Here is a 16777-nt window from a genome sequence, read left to right on the forward strand (position 1 = left end):
AAACTCAGCAGTAAAAATTTACAACATTTCTCTGGAAACATGAGGAACTAAATTTAGCCGACAGAGCACTGGCATGGGGGTTCAGCATCAGGGTGACATCTTGTGCAACTTCACGAGTGACACTGTCCTCCTCCCGTCCCCACAACTTCATTTTCAGATTATGGTTCCTTGGAAGACAGCAATACTTCTCTCTCTGTGCCCTAATCCACTCCCCACATGCTTCTGTGATAGGTTAACTTCCACATGAACTGCAGATGCTGTATACTACAAGACAATGCAGACATCACCCTTGTAACTCCTTACAGCACCTACTATCTGGGATAACTAGTTAGGGAGACTGTGTCGCTTAGCTATCAGAACAAGCCACTCAGAATCAGCACACTCCTAGGCTCTATTTCCTGGCACCCCACTTATTCACTCTTTTAGCACAAGCAAGTCAATACCCAAGTTATATACTTAGTGCTCACAAAGCATTTTTCCATCCTCACAGTGCTTTACCGTCATTAATTCATCTAGACAACACCTCTCTCCCATAGGGACAAATTATCCCCATTAAACAGATGGGGAAACAACGAGGGCCGTCAATCAACCTGCGTTAATGCCTGCAATTAACACAGGACAGGATTAACGCATTCTTTTTTTAATGCGTTAATGCTGCACTGCCCCTTGGAAGTGCCAAGCGGAGCTGGGAATCAGCTGCAGTCCCCAGCTGACCCCCTGCTCCGCTGTTGCAAAGCCCCTTTGAAGTGCAGGAGCAGAACTTTGCAACACGGAGCCGGGGATCTGCTGGAGTACCCAGCTGATCCCAGGCTCCTAATGCACTGCCCCTTTAAGGTGACAAAACGGCACTTCACAAGGGCAGTACCCAGCTGATCCCCGGTTTCGTGCTGCAAAGTCACTTTGAAGTGCTGCTCCGACACTTCAAAGGGGTTTTTCAACAGTGGAGCCGGGGATCTGCTGGAGTCCCCAGCTGAACCCAGGCTCCTCATGGCTGCCCCTTGGAAACGCCGCTCCAGCTGATCTCAGGCTCCATGCAGTCCTGCCCCATTGAAACGCCACTACGGCGTTTCAAAGGGGAGGTGCATGCGATTAAATTTTTAATCACTTGACAGCCCTAGAAACAACCAATGCACAGGCTGATAAGTGATTTGCTCAGCCAAGTTAATGGAAGAGCTGGGATTATAACCCAGGGTCCTGACTCTCAATTCTGTCCCCTATCCAGTAGACTACGCTGTGCTTGCTTGTTGACTCAATTTGCCCATGGGAATATGGGGATGACTTTACTTACTTTCCTCCTAGGGGTATTGTGAGGCTTCATTAATGCTCGCAGAGAGCTTTGAGGTTCTTGGATGAAAGGCACTATCCCACAAAGTGTTATTTATTTTCTTTGATCTACAAAGCCATGATAACCACCAAAGGCAGTAAAAATCTTTTATTTATGCACTAAATACTTCCCAGGCTGGCAATAAAAACTCTGTAAAAATTACTCTATTTCCATAACAATCCATCTTTTCCGCTGAGTTACAGTCTCTGCCTCAAAACTAGTGAATTACCACGTATGAGAGGCTACCAGAAAATGACATGCATATGGGAACAGTATATCTCAGCATGCAACCACTTTTTGTTACACTGGCATGACACCACACACCTACCACACTTCACCAAGTGCCCTTTCTCCCAACACATCCTTAAAATTATTAGAGTTTACTTAATAGCAACAACACTTTGAGAAAGAGCCTCATAGGAGGCTAAAGAATTGCAATTTTTTAATGAACATTAATGAATTTAGCCTCACAACCTGCCTGTGAGCTAGGCCAGCATCTTAGCATCATGCATTTTATGATAATCAGGAGTGTTATGATAATCAGGTCTGAGCACTTGGGTAACACAGTCCGGAGAACTTCATCAAGTGGTACTAACTTTTGTTTGAGCTACAGTACTTGTTTAAGAAAGACATCCTGTCCTAATCTGAAGGCTTCACATGAGGAAGAATCTATCACATCTGTAGGTAAATTATTCCAAAATGTTTACACTTTGGCTGCGTCTAGACTGGCATGATTTTGCGGAAATACTTTTAACGGAAAAGTTTTTCCATTAAAAGTATTTCCACAAAAGAGCGTTTAGATCGGCACGGATGCTTTTGCACAAAAGCATCCATGCCCAGTATAGACACGCTTTTGCGCAAGAAAGCTCTGATGGCCATTTTAGCCATTGGGCTTTCTTGCACAAAAAAGTAAGGTCCTGTCTACAATGGCCCTCTTGCGCAAATATTCTTTTTTTGCGCAAAATCTTGCCAGTCTAGACGCACGCTTTGAGTTTGCCTAGCTTCAATTTCCAGCATTAAGATCATGTTATGTGTCTGTCTGCTAGATTAAAGAATCCGCTGCTACATATTCCTTATGTAGCTATAGCTCACATGAAAGTCATACAATCACAGACTCATAGAATCATGGAATTGGAAGAGTCCTCAGGAGGTCACTGAATCCAACCCCCTTCCCAAAGCAGGACCAACCCTACATTATTCCAGCCAGGGCTTTGTCAAGACAGGACTTAAAAACCTCTAGGGATGAAGATTCCACCACCTCCCTAGGTAACACATTCCAGTGCTTCACCACCCTCATAGTGAAATAGTTTTTCTTAATATCTAACCTAGATCTCCCACACTGTAACTTAAGACCATTGCTCCTTGTTCTGCCCTCCATCACTACTGAGAACAGCCTCTCTCCATCCTCTTTGGAACCTCCCTTCAGGAAGCTGAACGCTTCTGTCAAATCCCCCCTCACTCTTCTCTTCTGCAGATTAAGTAAGCCCAAATCCCTCTGTCACTCCTTGTAGGTCATGTGCTCCAGCCCCCCTAATCATTTTGATTGCCCTCTGCTGGACCCTCTCCAATGTGTCCACATCCTTTCTATAGTGGGGGGAGGGCCCAGAATTGGACGCAATACTCTAGATGTGGCCTCACCAGTTTCGAATAAAGGGGAATAATAACTTATCTAGATCTGCTGGCAATGTTCCTTCTAATGCACCCTAATATAATATTAGCCTTCTTGGCTAGAAGGGCACACTGTTGCCTCCTATCCAACTTCTCACCCACTGTAAGGACCCCCAGCTGACTTACTGCTTAGCCAGTTGGTTCCCAGCCTGTAACAGTGCTTGGGATTCTTCTGTGCCAAGTTCAAGATTCTGCACTTGTCCTTGTTGAACCTCATCAGATTTCTTTTGGCCCAATCCTCCAATTTGTCTAAGTCACTCTGGACCCTATCCCTATCCTCCAACATATCTTCCTCTCCCTCTAGGTTGGTGTCATCCACAAACTTGCTGAGGGTGCAATCCATCCCCTCGTCCAGGTTATTAATAAAGATGTTGAACAAAATCAACCCTAGAACTGATTCTTGGGGCACTCTGCTTAAAACCACTGACAGCCAGCCATCGGACCATTGATCACTACCCATTGAGCCCGACAATCTAGCCAGCTTTCCAGCCACCATACAGTGTATTTAAACAATCCATACTTCCTTAACTTGCTGGCAAGAATATTGTGGGAGACTGTATCAAAAGCTTTGCTAAAGTCAAGGTATATCACATCCACCGACTTCCCCATGTCCACAGAGCCAGTTCCCGCATCATAGAAGCTAATCAGGTTGGTCAGGCATGACTTGCTCTTGGTGATCCATATTGACTATTCCTGATCACTTTCCCCTCCTCCAAGTGCCTCAAAACTGATTCCTTGAGGAATTACAGGCATCTTGATACAGGCTAATGTGCCTGTAGAAATCTTTCTTGTTACCCTTCACATCCATTGCTAGTTGCAATTCCAATTGTGCTTTCGTCTTTCTGATTGCTCCCCTGTATTCTCGAGCATACTCTTCCCTAGTCATCTGACCAAGTTTCCACTTTTTATACACTTCCTTTTTGTGTTTAAGCTCGCCAAGGATTTCCCTGGTAAGCCTCCCTGGTCGTTTACCACATTTGCTTTTCTTAGTGTGCATCAAGATGATTTGTTCCTGTGCCTTCAATAAGGCTTCTTGAAAATACTGCCAGCTCTCCTGGACTCCTTTCCCCTTCATGTTAGTGTCCCAGGGGATCCTGAACATCAGTTCTGTAAGGGAGTCAAAGTCTGCTTTTCTGAAGTCCAGGATGTATATTTTGCTGCTCTCCTTCTTTCTTCCTTTGGTCAGGATCCTGAACTCGACCATCTCATGATCACTGCTGCTGCCCAGGTTACCACCCACATCTACTTCTCCTACTAGCTAAGTCATTTCTTAACCTCCTCTTTCATCATTTTCCGGACTGAGACACTGATGGAGAAACAGGTTACATGACTCAGCCCAGGTATAAGTAAATTTGAGGAAGATCTAGGGCAAGAAACCGTTTCCCCAATTTCCTATTATGTATTTAACCACACGATCTTCTCTCCTTTCTTGAAATCCATATCAAGATGCCCGTAATACACAGATGTCACAATCTCCGCTACAACATACAAGTAGTGACAATATGTGTTGCTAAAACCCAACATGAGATGACCCTGTGTTTGTTTGCCAGCAGATTAACCTTGGACCAATGGGGCTGCTGTGTAATTCAACAAAGTAAAACATCATGGTGTTCTGCAGTAACTTGCCATAAGGCCATTCACGTAGCATCACAAATACCGTACTATTCATGCTTGCTAGATCTTGCCTCAACTCCACACAGCACACCACTGATTAAAGGGAAAAATACTTTGCTGACAAACCCTGTAGAAAGGCAGCAGTGCTGTGAAGTTTGAGGACTTTACACTATGGCAATTATATAAAACTCAGATTAATGGAGGCAAACAGTTAATATTCCTCTCTGGCAAGTACAAAGCCTCATAATCCAATTTCTGCAGGATTTAAAAGTTTTCATTAAATATTTAAGACTCCAGCCCTTCCAAATGTAAACTCAGCATAAACTGCTGCACTGCTGCATGTCTTCCTCCTCACATGGCAGCTCCACTGTTCCTTAGGACTTTGCCAACCAGCAGTACAGCGACATTAACAAAACTCTGGTCATAGCGTGACATGCGTAAGACAGAACAATGACATTTGAGGGGGCCTTTTATTCTACAAAGGATCTGGACATGTCTAGAGTGGAGAAAATTCTAAGTCCCTCTGGCTGTGTCTAGACTGGCAAGTTTTTCCGCAAAATCACATGATTTTGCGGAAAAACTTGCCACCTGTCTACATTGGCCACTTGAATTTCTGCAAGAACATTGACAATCTCATGTAAGATTGTCAGTGTTCTTGCGGAAATACTGTGCTGCTCCCATTCGGGCAAAAGCCCTCTTGCACAAATCATTTGCGCAAGAGGGCCAGTGTAAACAGCACAGTACTGTTTTCCACAAAAAAGCCCTGATCGTGAAAATGGCGATCGCGACTTTTTTGCGGAAAAACGAGTCTAGATTGGCCCCGGACGCTTTTCCGCAAAAAGTGCTTTTGCGGAAAAGCATCCTGCCAATCTAGACGTGCTTTTCCGAAAATGCTTTTAACGGAAAACTTTTCCATTAAAAGCATTTTTGGAAAATCATGTCAGTGTAGGCGTAGCCTCACAGGACACAGAATCCCTTTCTCATGGGGCACAACTCCTGTTTCTAGACCTAGTCATGAGACTTTTATGTTTTCTTGGGGAGGAGGAAGAGAGAAAGCCACTGCCCTGATTGTACCTATTCTAGGTCTCTAGCAGGGCTAATTTTGAGGAAAGAAAAATCTAGTATGGGGTGGGAGAAAGGGCACTATAGCAGGCTAATTTTTTTTTTAAAAAAACAATAACTGGCAGTAGCTGCTCAGATATCTGGAATGTTAGAATAATTCTTGGACAGATGGTTTAGTGAACAGTCAAAAGGTGCATAATTTATCTGATGGTACACCATTTATCAGATGGCCATTGTGTGTGGCACACTCATATTTTTACACACAAACACATGTTCATGTACTTGTTTTTAAGGTGACTTTTCTGATGAAAACCTAGAACTAATGCATAGTTTTCCAGAAAACAAGGCAGGCCCATTTTTGGTAATCACACCTAATTGGGCGCACTCTTCCCATTCAGTATGAAGATGCAACTGACTGATGGGTAGCCAAATGGGCAAGTTTAGCAAAGCAGTGGACCAGGCAGGCAAACACTCTGTATTGTCTGCTATAAGAAAATCGGGATAGGAGGAGACCAGGTTAGTTTACAATCTCAAGGTGAGCACATCAGTGAGTCAGTGGCTTCTCTGGTGGTCAGTAAGCAGCATGTGCTGGTCCACACAACAGTTTCAAAAAAAGGGGTTGGTTCAGTTCCTCTCAGGCCACAGAGTAGCTGCCATCGAAACTAACAAGCAGCCCCTACTGCTGCTGGACAAAGTGATTTTTTCATAGCCTGTTCTCATATATAATTTTAGATAAGATAAACATGTGTAACCTAGTGTGATTACTGAGCAATGCAAGTGGCACCTAGACCACAGCAACAGTTAAGATCAAGAGAACTCTACAGCATGGGCTGGGAGCCAGCTGACTTTTAGCTCAGTGGGTAGAGGCTCCTATACTCAGCTCCAGAGGTCCCAGGTTCAAACCTGCCCGGTGGCGGTTACACATGCACACAGTAAGAGGGTGTTCTGTCCCCTTTAAAGATAGTGGGCATCTGGGGCCAGTCAATGCTATCCCAAGGCTTGGCTCCCTGAGAAGAGCAGGTGTGTACTGACACACAGTTCCCTTAGGAATCTGGTGCACTGATGTTCTTTTGGGTCAAGTGGCAGTCTCATGACCAGCCACCATGTACATAAGACAAATCTATAACTTAGCTTAGCAGAATAAAGATCATACCCCAGAGTTCCCAAGCAGAGGACTTAGGAGAGAGACCTGTAAGGCGTACAGTCTGCTGAGAGAGAAACCCAACTAAGAGGCCTACAAAGGATTGTGGAGCTCTGGCTGGGGGGTTGGAGGGACACTCTAAGGGAAATGAAGCCCTGGCAAAGGATGGGTAAGACATTTGAGCCTGGAGGGAAGACTGTAAAAGTGCTGAAGCTCACTGTAAATTGGAAGGGCTAATGGAGCCTAAGGAAGAGGGGTGGCAGGTTACGAGCATTATTTTATGGTAATTAACCAGACCCAGAAGGGGAGCAGTATTGTAAAGACAGCAGGTGTGGTGCTTTGATTGATCTGAGATAGGAAGGGAAACTGAGGCAGGAGACGGGTCTGAGGATGGACTACGTGAACCACGGCTATGTACAGAGGCATGCGTGCGCACACACGTCTGTCTGCATTTTAATCACATCATGAATCTGAGCAAATCTTAACTCCCAACAGCCCACACATCTGAGAAATGGGACAGCTTTCTATGTTGACACAGAACCATTTACATACCAAGTCCCATAAAGAGAATAAATAAAATCTTTCAAGAACATGCTGACATTCGGCAGCAGCCGTGAAATCTGCCTCTTCTCTCCTCCCTCCCGCACCCAGCAAACCACACTCAATGCTGCATTGTCAGACTCATGAACTTATTAACTCAGGTTACCCTGGTTACTTGTTTGGGAAAGACTTAATGAAGTGGGGGTGGGAACATTTAAAGCCACTCTTACGGCATGTGTTGTTCCAGCATTTGCAGGCTTCATGTTCCGTAATGTCTGCATGGGAAATTACACTAATTCAACCACTCCTTCTGTCCATTTCACTTACAATGGTAAATCACAGGAAGAAAAATAGAATAAGCCAATTATGCCATCTACCTTCATGAAGTTAACATAGCCTGTCTGATTCCAGGGGCTCAGTCAAGGGACTCCTAAAAGCTACTTCCTTACAAATTAAATGGTCTTAACTCAGCCATATCTGATTACCATCCCCAATCTACCTTATTGAAACCTCAAGTGTAAATTTATTCTGTGGTGGATGGTTTTGACAAGGTGGTATACCGGGCATATTGCAGATCTGGTTGAAATTTAAGAGGATGTGAAAGGTCAGTTTTTGACATTTTGCCCCTCTACTGTTAGGGTCCATTTTACTCATTATGGTTTTCAGATGTGTGTTTTCCTGTGGGAGAAAAAAAGAGGTGCCTTAAATTATTACTGATGTCTTTTCACACCCATGAGAATTATGACAAAAAGGTGGTGAATTAACCAAGTAGCATCTTAGTTTAAAAAAGCCACATTGGAACCAGAACAGCAGAAAAGAGCAAGAGAAATAGCAAGGCTTGTCAGCAAAAATTATTGATGCTGAAAAATCATTTGGCATTACAAAGGTATTATTGGATGCGAGCTTTATTTCAGTGATATTTTTACCCCTTTCCTGCTCCATGCAAAGAGACATTTTACCTCTCAGCTTTTCATAAAGAAATGGCTGCAGAAGGCTGGAACTAAACAGGTGGGTTAAATCTACAGTAGATCCTAGTAGTCTTGCTCATTTTATTTGTACACAAGCCTCAGGTTGTCTTTTTTATTTTACTTTGAAGACATTGTCGTTGTTATTACAGAGGCTAGCAATAAAAAATCATCAGCTGTAAGCCAGTACAAAAAAAGCCACAGTTCCAGGACTGACCTAAAAATATAAACAAACCTGAACTGACACAGAAATTCATGAAACGTGCAAAAAAGGTGTTAATCTGACTACAAAAGGGCAGGTCCTGGACATGATAAAACCACAGCTATATTTATTTATTGAGATTTTACTTGTGAATGTTGCTCTCTCGGCCTTTACAGAATTTAAAGCAACATTCAGTACCAAAATAATTCTACCCAGTAACTAACATTTGTCGAACTCCCATGTGAAAGTCATAGCTCAACCTCTTCCCACTCCATCTCCTCCCTTAAACATCCTAGTCATCTTCTCACCAAAGCACTGTAAAGTACATCAACTCTACATTGACATGAGGCTCAGGAAACAGAAATGCACTGTGCAAGGAGAATACACATAATTCAAGAGTAAAATCGCAACCAATTCTAGCGACACTACATATGACTCTTTAATCAACATTGCAAAATTGTAACAAAAATGTATTTGTGATCATACACGCTACTCACTCACTTTAGCTACTCAAGTGGGTAGGGCTTTGTTTGTGGTTGGAATTTGGAACAGCACCATATGCTCCCTCCCACACCAGTTTGACCCTGATCGCCTTCCCTCCGATTTACATGATCAAGGCCAATACTTTTCAAAGCAAAGAATAACTATTGTTTGTGTTTTGGCTGGAGATAGTTCCTTGGAGACTACCTGCTATTCCCTCCTCCCATTCCAGGAATTTCCACAGCACTCAGCCTTTCATTCGCTTATGAATGTTACAGAAGGGGATTTTTTTTCCCCTGAAGAAGATGGCAGTGTCACAGCTCAAACCCTTGACCTGATTCATATGCCACAGGGTAGTACCAAACAATGACAGGAAGCCACAAATAAACTATTTCCCTTCTATGAAAATTCAGATGATAAATGTATTCCTTCAAATTCCAAAGTGTTCATTTTTTTGTGGGAAGGTGTCTAGAGTAATACAGTTGCTTCTGTATAAGGAATCAACCGGTTTTCTTCACTTCACTGAACTGGAAATCGAAGGGATAAGCCACCATAAATGGACCACAAAGCGTTGCAAAAATGCTCTGATCCAGCAAAAGAAGAAGCTGAATTGTCAGAGCACCTTCACTAAAATAGGACCCCTCCCTTCCACCAAGACCATTATAAACTGGATGACTTCTTAATCCAGCTAATCAACCTTCTCCCAACTTTACTGCTAGGTATGGGGCTAGATCAGAGACCAGGACAGAGTTTCCAAATCTTCACAAGAACTGGAACAGAGCTTAGGAAATCTGCAGCTGTCTTAGAAAAACCAGGAGCTGCCTCCATCTTCACTGCTGAAAGCCTTACAAACTCTGCAACAGCCAATGCAGAAGTTGATAAGCTGTCCAGCTGTCCAGTGGAGCTCAGAGGCATGGTAACAGGATGTGATGTGCATGCCTATTGACTGGCTCTTCATCCAAATGAGATGGCTGGGAAGCTGCTCCTTGAGAGATGTTCTGATTTAGAGGATTTCCTGGTTAACCACTTCCCTATTAAGTGGAATATACTGTAAATGTGCATTTACCGCTAAAGGCGAAGAGACATATAAAACAACAGTAATGTTTAGCTGCAGCAGGAATGCAGTTTTTAGTTTCAACAGGGGAACGTCTCTTTAAGGCACAGGAAAGCTAAGAGGGAGGTTACAGAATGTACAGTGGCTCTATAATGACCATTTTCATGGTATATATAAATAAAACTCTCTCTAGTGCGCTAAGGTATTATACATGGAACCATTTCAACACATGGCCCTACTCTCCCCGTTTGCCCTAAAGAATCAGTGCTTTTCTGGGGAGCCACAATGAAGCATTCAGCTTGGAAGCCACATGGATTTTGCAAGCTGACTGCTAGGGACAATTTATGTCCACCTTTCACCAAACTCCAGGGCTGTGTCTACACTGGGCCACTTATTCTGGAAAATCAGCCGCTTTTCCGGAATAAGCTGCGAGCTGTCTACACTGGCCCTTGAATTTCCGGAAAAGCAACAATGCTCTACTGTACAAAATCAGCCGCTATTCCTGAAAAACTATTCTGCTCCCGCTTGGGCATAAGTCCTTATTCCGGAACACTGTTCCGGAAAAGGGCCAGTGTAGACAGCCCAGTAGTCTTTTCCGGAAACAAGCCCCGATCGCGAAAATGGCGACTGGGGCTCTTTTCCGGAAAAGCGCGTCTACATTGGCCACAGACGCTTTTCCGGAAAAGCAGCCTGCCAATGTAGACGCTCCTTTTCCGGAAAAACTGAAAACGGAATAGTATTCCGTTTTAAGCATTTCTGGAAATTCATGCCAGTGTAGACACAACCCAGTAGTATTAATGCCTTGCAAACTGTACAGTACACCCATAGAGATCAGGTCACTGCATCCCACTAGTGCAGGGGTGGGGAACCTTTCTTGAGTCGGGGGCCACTGACTCACAGAAAAATCAGTCGGGGGCTGCACAAAGTGAGAAGCACAAAACCCAACCAAACCCTCACTAACATAGCCCTGACCGAGAAGGAGAAAGACACTCCACATATTCCCTGCACACACCAGAGCCTGGGGGGCCCAGGCTAGTAAATTTTGTGTGCTCCAGTCCCATTGGGGGTCAGCGGGGGATGGAGTGCTAGAGTGGGCTCCCTGATGCTGGGCAAGGAGCCCTGAGCTTCGGAGCAGGATCCAGACAAGTGTGGGCCTCATCAGACCCCCAGGTCTTAGGTCCCCTGCACTGTGAATCACACAAGCCAAATTAATGGCAGGAGCCTCTCTACGCAACATTGCTGAGGAGGCAGCATGAAGAACAAATCTGCAATTAACAATTTAGGGATCATTGGACAGGCAAAATATAATAGCCCCTCACAAGAACTCTCGTGCAAAAAGGAGTTATGCCTTATAGAAGGAGGTATACCTACACAGCAAAAAGCCCTCTGTTCTGTTGATTGACTGTAGATTTTCTTGTGCAAAAACGTGCTTGAGGTGTGGACGCTCTGCAGGTTTTTGCACAAAAACAGCAGTTTTTGCACAAAAACCCTGTAGTGTAGACAGAGTACAATTCAGATGTATTAAAACTTTAAAAATCCAGAATGTCTATGGTCCCATACCAAGAACTGCCACTGGAAACCTCTTACAAGTGCTGGCTGCCATGCGCATCACAACACATGGCCTACAGAGGTTCCCAAGTCTAAAACAAAGGAAAACTACACCAACTCCAATCAGAAAAGTGAGGTATTAATGCTCTGGAAATGGACTATTGGAGTCTCTTCTTTGTTGTACAGAAACAGGACTCTGCAGAGGGGTCTCATACTTCATAAAGTACCATAGGAAGAATATAAATAGACAAAAGAAATCCTGCTTTGTTACAAGTATCTACAAATGCAAAATCTGACTTAGGAAACACAGAGTTTTTTTTCCCAGGTTACAGAAAAATGGGAACAATACCTCACGAGTGGAAGTAACTGTAATTGTTTTAACTGATGTTATTTTAGTGTTGTTTACATTTATTGTTTATTTGTATGCGTTTCCTTTACTCACGTCATGCTCAAAAACAGACTTTACTACCGGTGTAACTGCTCTGTCTACAAATAGACCTGCACGTTCAATAGATAAGGATTCAACCACTGCAGTGCTGCTTGCAGCCATTCAAATGCACCATGTTAGAGAACTAGAGTTTCTTCCAGGCAGTCAGGTCTTTGTAATACCATGATGCTGGTTTGAATGATGCTCAGGTCACCAATGGCCAAAGTTCATTACTTTCCAAAAGCTGTTTTGTGGCCTGTTTAAAATGCATTTTCATGTCAACCAGCACTTCTTCGAAGGTATTTGCATGACAGGCACCTGGGAGCATTCAGCCAGAAGGTGTGTGGGTTATGCACTGCACCCTCCAGTAGCCCTTCTGGCCCCAGCACCATCCGTCTCTGTGGGAAGTCCTGCTGATCTACTCCTTCCCTGCCTCCCGGTGCCTCCCTCTGCCTGAAAGATAGGACCCGGGAGGGAATGGGAGAATCAAGGACATGTCATGCATGGGGGTAGGGGAAAGAGACAGGATGGGGGCTTGAAGGAAGGGGTGGGACTGGCCGTGGGACCCGGAGTAGGTCGAGCACCCCCCCCAGCTAGGGCAAAAGTCAGCGCCTATGCTCAGTCAGGCATGAGACCTAGGGTTAAGTGGACCATGTAGCCTGAGCTCTGCTGCTACAGGTTGGACCACCCTGGTCCGGCAGCCTCGGGATCTGCCCAGGATGAAGGATTTTGCTGGACCATGGGAGGGCATTTCTGGCCCCCCTGCCACTAGTCTCCTCAATTCTGGCCCAGCCTGCTGGCCTCCCGGCTGGCTGCTCACCTGCTGCAAGCTTTGCTACCCTGCTGACCCCTGTGGGCAGCAGTGCACTGGGCTCTTGGCTTCCCTGGGCAGTCGCACGCTACTGCTCTGGGCCCCCCGGACAGCAGAGTGCTGGGGCTCTTGGCCCCACTGGGTAGCCGTGTGCCAGGGCTCTCCCCATGCAGCTGCACACCGCCACTACAGGACCCACCAGGCCGCTACGGTGGCAGTGGCTTCCAGCACCACTGGGCAGTTGCCACCACTGCTGTAGCTCCCAGCCCCAGCAGACAGCCACATGCAGGGTCTCCCAGCCCCACTGGGCAGCTCCTTTGCTGTGCAGTGTGTGACTCCACCGGCAACTTGCTGTCGGCCTCGCAGGGCTTCCTGTAGCTGACCCACCACTGGGACTCTCTCTGGTTCTGCAACGTCCCTGCCGGACCATCGAAGTTGCCGGACCAGAAAGTCCTGGTTTAGAGAGCTTCAACCGGTACTTCTAGAGACGGTCCGTTATGGGGTGGGCCACCACTGCAAGTGGGGAGACCCAAGGGGTAAGAGAGTGGTGCAAGACTAAATGGGTACTTTGTATTCATTTCCTTTAACTCCCAAGGGAAATGGGAGGGTAGAAACCAACGGCAAGGTGTGCTCTGGAAATGTGGTTTCTCCTTCCCTTGGAGCATGAGGGTTTACCTTAGGGTAGAGACGGGCAAGATGCAGCCAGTAGGCCAGACCCAGCACTCCAAGCCGCCAGATCTGACCAATGGCCACCTTGCCAGGCCCCTTAAAACCCTCTGGCATCCTACACCACTTCAAAGAGCTGGCTGCTCTGTGCTCTGCACACTAGGGAGGGAGGGGAATGCTTCACGCGCTGCTCCCATCCCTAGCAAAATCTCTCAGCTCACTTTGGCCAGTTTTCAGCCAATAGGAGCTGAGAAATGTTGCCGGTGGCAGGGTCAGTGTGTGAAGCTTCCTCCTGTATCCCCCTTGCTTCCTCTGCTGGAGCACAGCCAGCTGGAGCAGCGAGCCCAGCAGCCTGGGACTGCAGCAGACAGGCCTGGAGCTTGCTTCAGGTTCCTGCAGGGCTGCTGGCTGGGAACCGCCTAGGTATGCACTTCCTAGCCATAGCCTGCCTCTCGCACCCACCTCCTCTTTCCCCCCCAACTTCCTTCCCTAGGTTACTACCCCCTCCTGCCCCAAACTCTCTGTACCCTTTCGTGCACCTCCTCCAGGTCACAACTCCCTCCTAGATCTTGCTCCCTCTCTTACACCTCTCCCACAGGCCAGAATCTTCTTCTGCACCTATATCCCCTCCCCCAACACTGCACCCCAATCTCCTGCCCCAGGTTACCACCCAAACCCTCTGCACCATCTTCCCCCAGGTCACAACTCCCTCCCATACCCTTCACCCTTTCCTATACCCCTCTTCCATGCCAGAATCCTCTCCTGCACCCATATCCCCTCCCAGACTCTGCACCCCAAGGCTCTATCTACAGATCATAACCCCCTTCTTCACTCAACTCCCTCTCAGACCCCACACCTTCTCCCGCACCCCAGTCCTCTATCCCAAGTAGGGATGTAAGCGACTAGTCGACTATCCAATAAGTATATGCTTAACCGATATTCAGCTAGTGACTTGACCAGTTGCCCGCCCCCCCCCCTTTGCTGCTTCTATCAGAGAGAGGCAGTGAGGGGGGGATAGCAGGAGCCAATGCTGGGGTGAACCGGCTTAAAAGCTGTTTCCCTGCAGCACCATCTCCATGGGAGGGGAGGACAGGGGGAAACTGAAGTGCCCCATGCTCCCTGCTTTCGAAATGTACAAGAGCTCCAGGGGGCTTGAGTTCCCTGCTGGAGCTTAGTTTAAGCAGAAGTCTGCTCTATCTTTGGAAGACCTAGCTAATCTGGCCTAAACAGAGGCCAGCTCCAGCCTTGAAAGACAGAGTACAGCTTCAAAGAGGCTAGTCTGCAAAGGCCTTGCTAAACAATGGGCAGTTTATTCCAACTCTTAGCAGGGGGTAGGGAGAATTACTTAAAATGGGAGCTACAATGCTATGATGTTAGTATGGGAATATTTTTCATGTAAGTTATTTTAGTTCCTCTGGGATCTAAAATTACTTACAGTATGATTTCCCTGTACTTTTAGTGTTCCTGGGTTGGTTTGGGTTGTTGTTGTTTTTTTGCCTCTGACTCCTTCATGGTATTTGAGCCAATGACCCACAGTTCACACCCTTCACATCACTGTAGATAAAGGACTTCAATCTCCTCAGTTTTCAATCTGGCCTTTCTCAGCAGCATACTCAGAGTAGTGAGCGGAGCTTACATCACCATTCATAGTTTTTTAAGTTAATTCACTGGTGTACCACCATATTGGACCTTAGTGTAGAAGCTGACACAATGAGAAGAAGCGCGTGCTTACTAAAATAAGAGGGGAGATTATCTTTCATTCTTGCTTGCTTTAGAACAATATTTCAGCACATGCATTTAGTGCTGATCAAAAGGGGCTAGACGGTTAACTCAAATATTTTATCAAGCCTACCTGTGCCCTACAGAAATCCCCTCACCCTGGAAAAGCCTTATAAATTTCATAAAGAATGAGGACTTCCCTAAAATAATATTAAAACTAACCTCCAGTTGATATCAGTGGACTTTGAACCAACCTCCGAATCATCCTCCATGTTCAAGACAGTAATGCCTATTAAATCCTATTGATTTGGGGCCCTAATGAATACCACAGGACTTTTCCATTGGCACAATATCAGCAGAGCCCTGCATGGATACAAAATTTGTGTCTGCATCCAGATATGTATTCGCAAAAATGAGCCGCGGATATTTGCATCCACATCCACAGGATGCATGGATTTGAAGGGTTCTACACAGAAAATTTATATCCACATTTGCATCTATTTCTGCAAAAAAATAAGTTGCGGATACCCCTGGATATAAAGTGGGTATCTGTGGATTTGCAGGGCACTCAACATCAGCTTTCACTGGATGTGGTCACTCCAATTTTTTTATTCAGCTTTTTGCTCCCAAGACTGCAAAGATTTGAGAAACTTCATCGAAGTCTCTTTTGGTTTCATCCTCATCCAACAAACCCCTTTTCAAATGTGTGCACTCAGACACATTCCCCCATCTTGGTTAGGCTGGAGTTCTGTACTATCGAACTTTCAGTTCACAGAATCCATGTATTTCTCAGTGAAGGCTGCAGCATTCACACTTAGGGGGAAGTCACTTATTAGCTGAGCAACTACTAAATTACCATAAAAACAACATTACAAAGTTCACGCTCTCCTTTCAGCATGAATGAATGTGGTGAGATTGACTGAAGGTGTTTGCAGCACTATCAATAGTTAGCACTCCTAAGGCACCTTCCAGCTGAGAATCTCCACATGCTATATAGACATTAATAAATTAAGCCTAAGACCCAAGGAAGCAGATCTGAAGGGTTTCATTATGTATTTTCCTGCTCTGATGTCTGGCAGGGAAAACAGGCAAGCTTTTCTTTAGAGGCAGGGAGATGTGCTTGAGGAGGGTCCTCAATGCTTGATTGGTCTCCTGTCCTGCTCAATGAATAGAGCTGCTGTTGTCAAAACATCTATTCCAGTTCAGGTGAGCAAGAGCAATCCCTAGAACCCACTATGGCCATAATCCTGTACCATGGAAATCCATGGGAATTTTTCTGCCAACTTTAATGGAAGCAATATCAGGCCCCTGAAGATCCATGCTCTCATGCTGCCAATGGCCTAAGCAAAATACAGAATTGGGGGCAGGTCATTATGCAATTCTTTAGGCTCCCTTACCAGTTAAGCCAGCTCACAGTCCCCTCTCTGAAGACCGAGTCAAGTCTTTCTTCCTGGAATTTTCTGTCCATGTCTCAAGCAAATCTTTCTGACGCTTTCTTTCCCTTCTCCAATCCCTGATTACCCAACATTGGGCAGCAGAGGTAAAGCAAAGGACTA

At 45.6% G+C, this 16777-nt stretch overlaps 1 protein-coding gene across 8 annotated transcripts in view; it reads right to left on the reverse strand.

The window, feature by feature from the left end:
* CTIF (cap binding complex dependent translation initiation factor) overlaps nt 1-16777 on the reverse strand; it is a 420270-nt gene that overhangs the window by 137765 nt on the left and 265728 nt on the right. The gene's annotated exons all lie outside the window — the stretch shown is intronic.

This window comes from Pelodiscus sinensis, chromosome 6 (genome assembly GCF_049634645.1).
Source record: "Pelodiscus sinensis isolate JC-2024 chromosome 6, ASM4963464v1, whole genome shotgun sequence".
Lineage (NCBI taxonomy): Eukaryota > Metazoa > Chordata > Testudines > Trionychidae > Pelodiscus > Pelodiscus sinensis.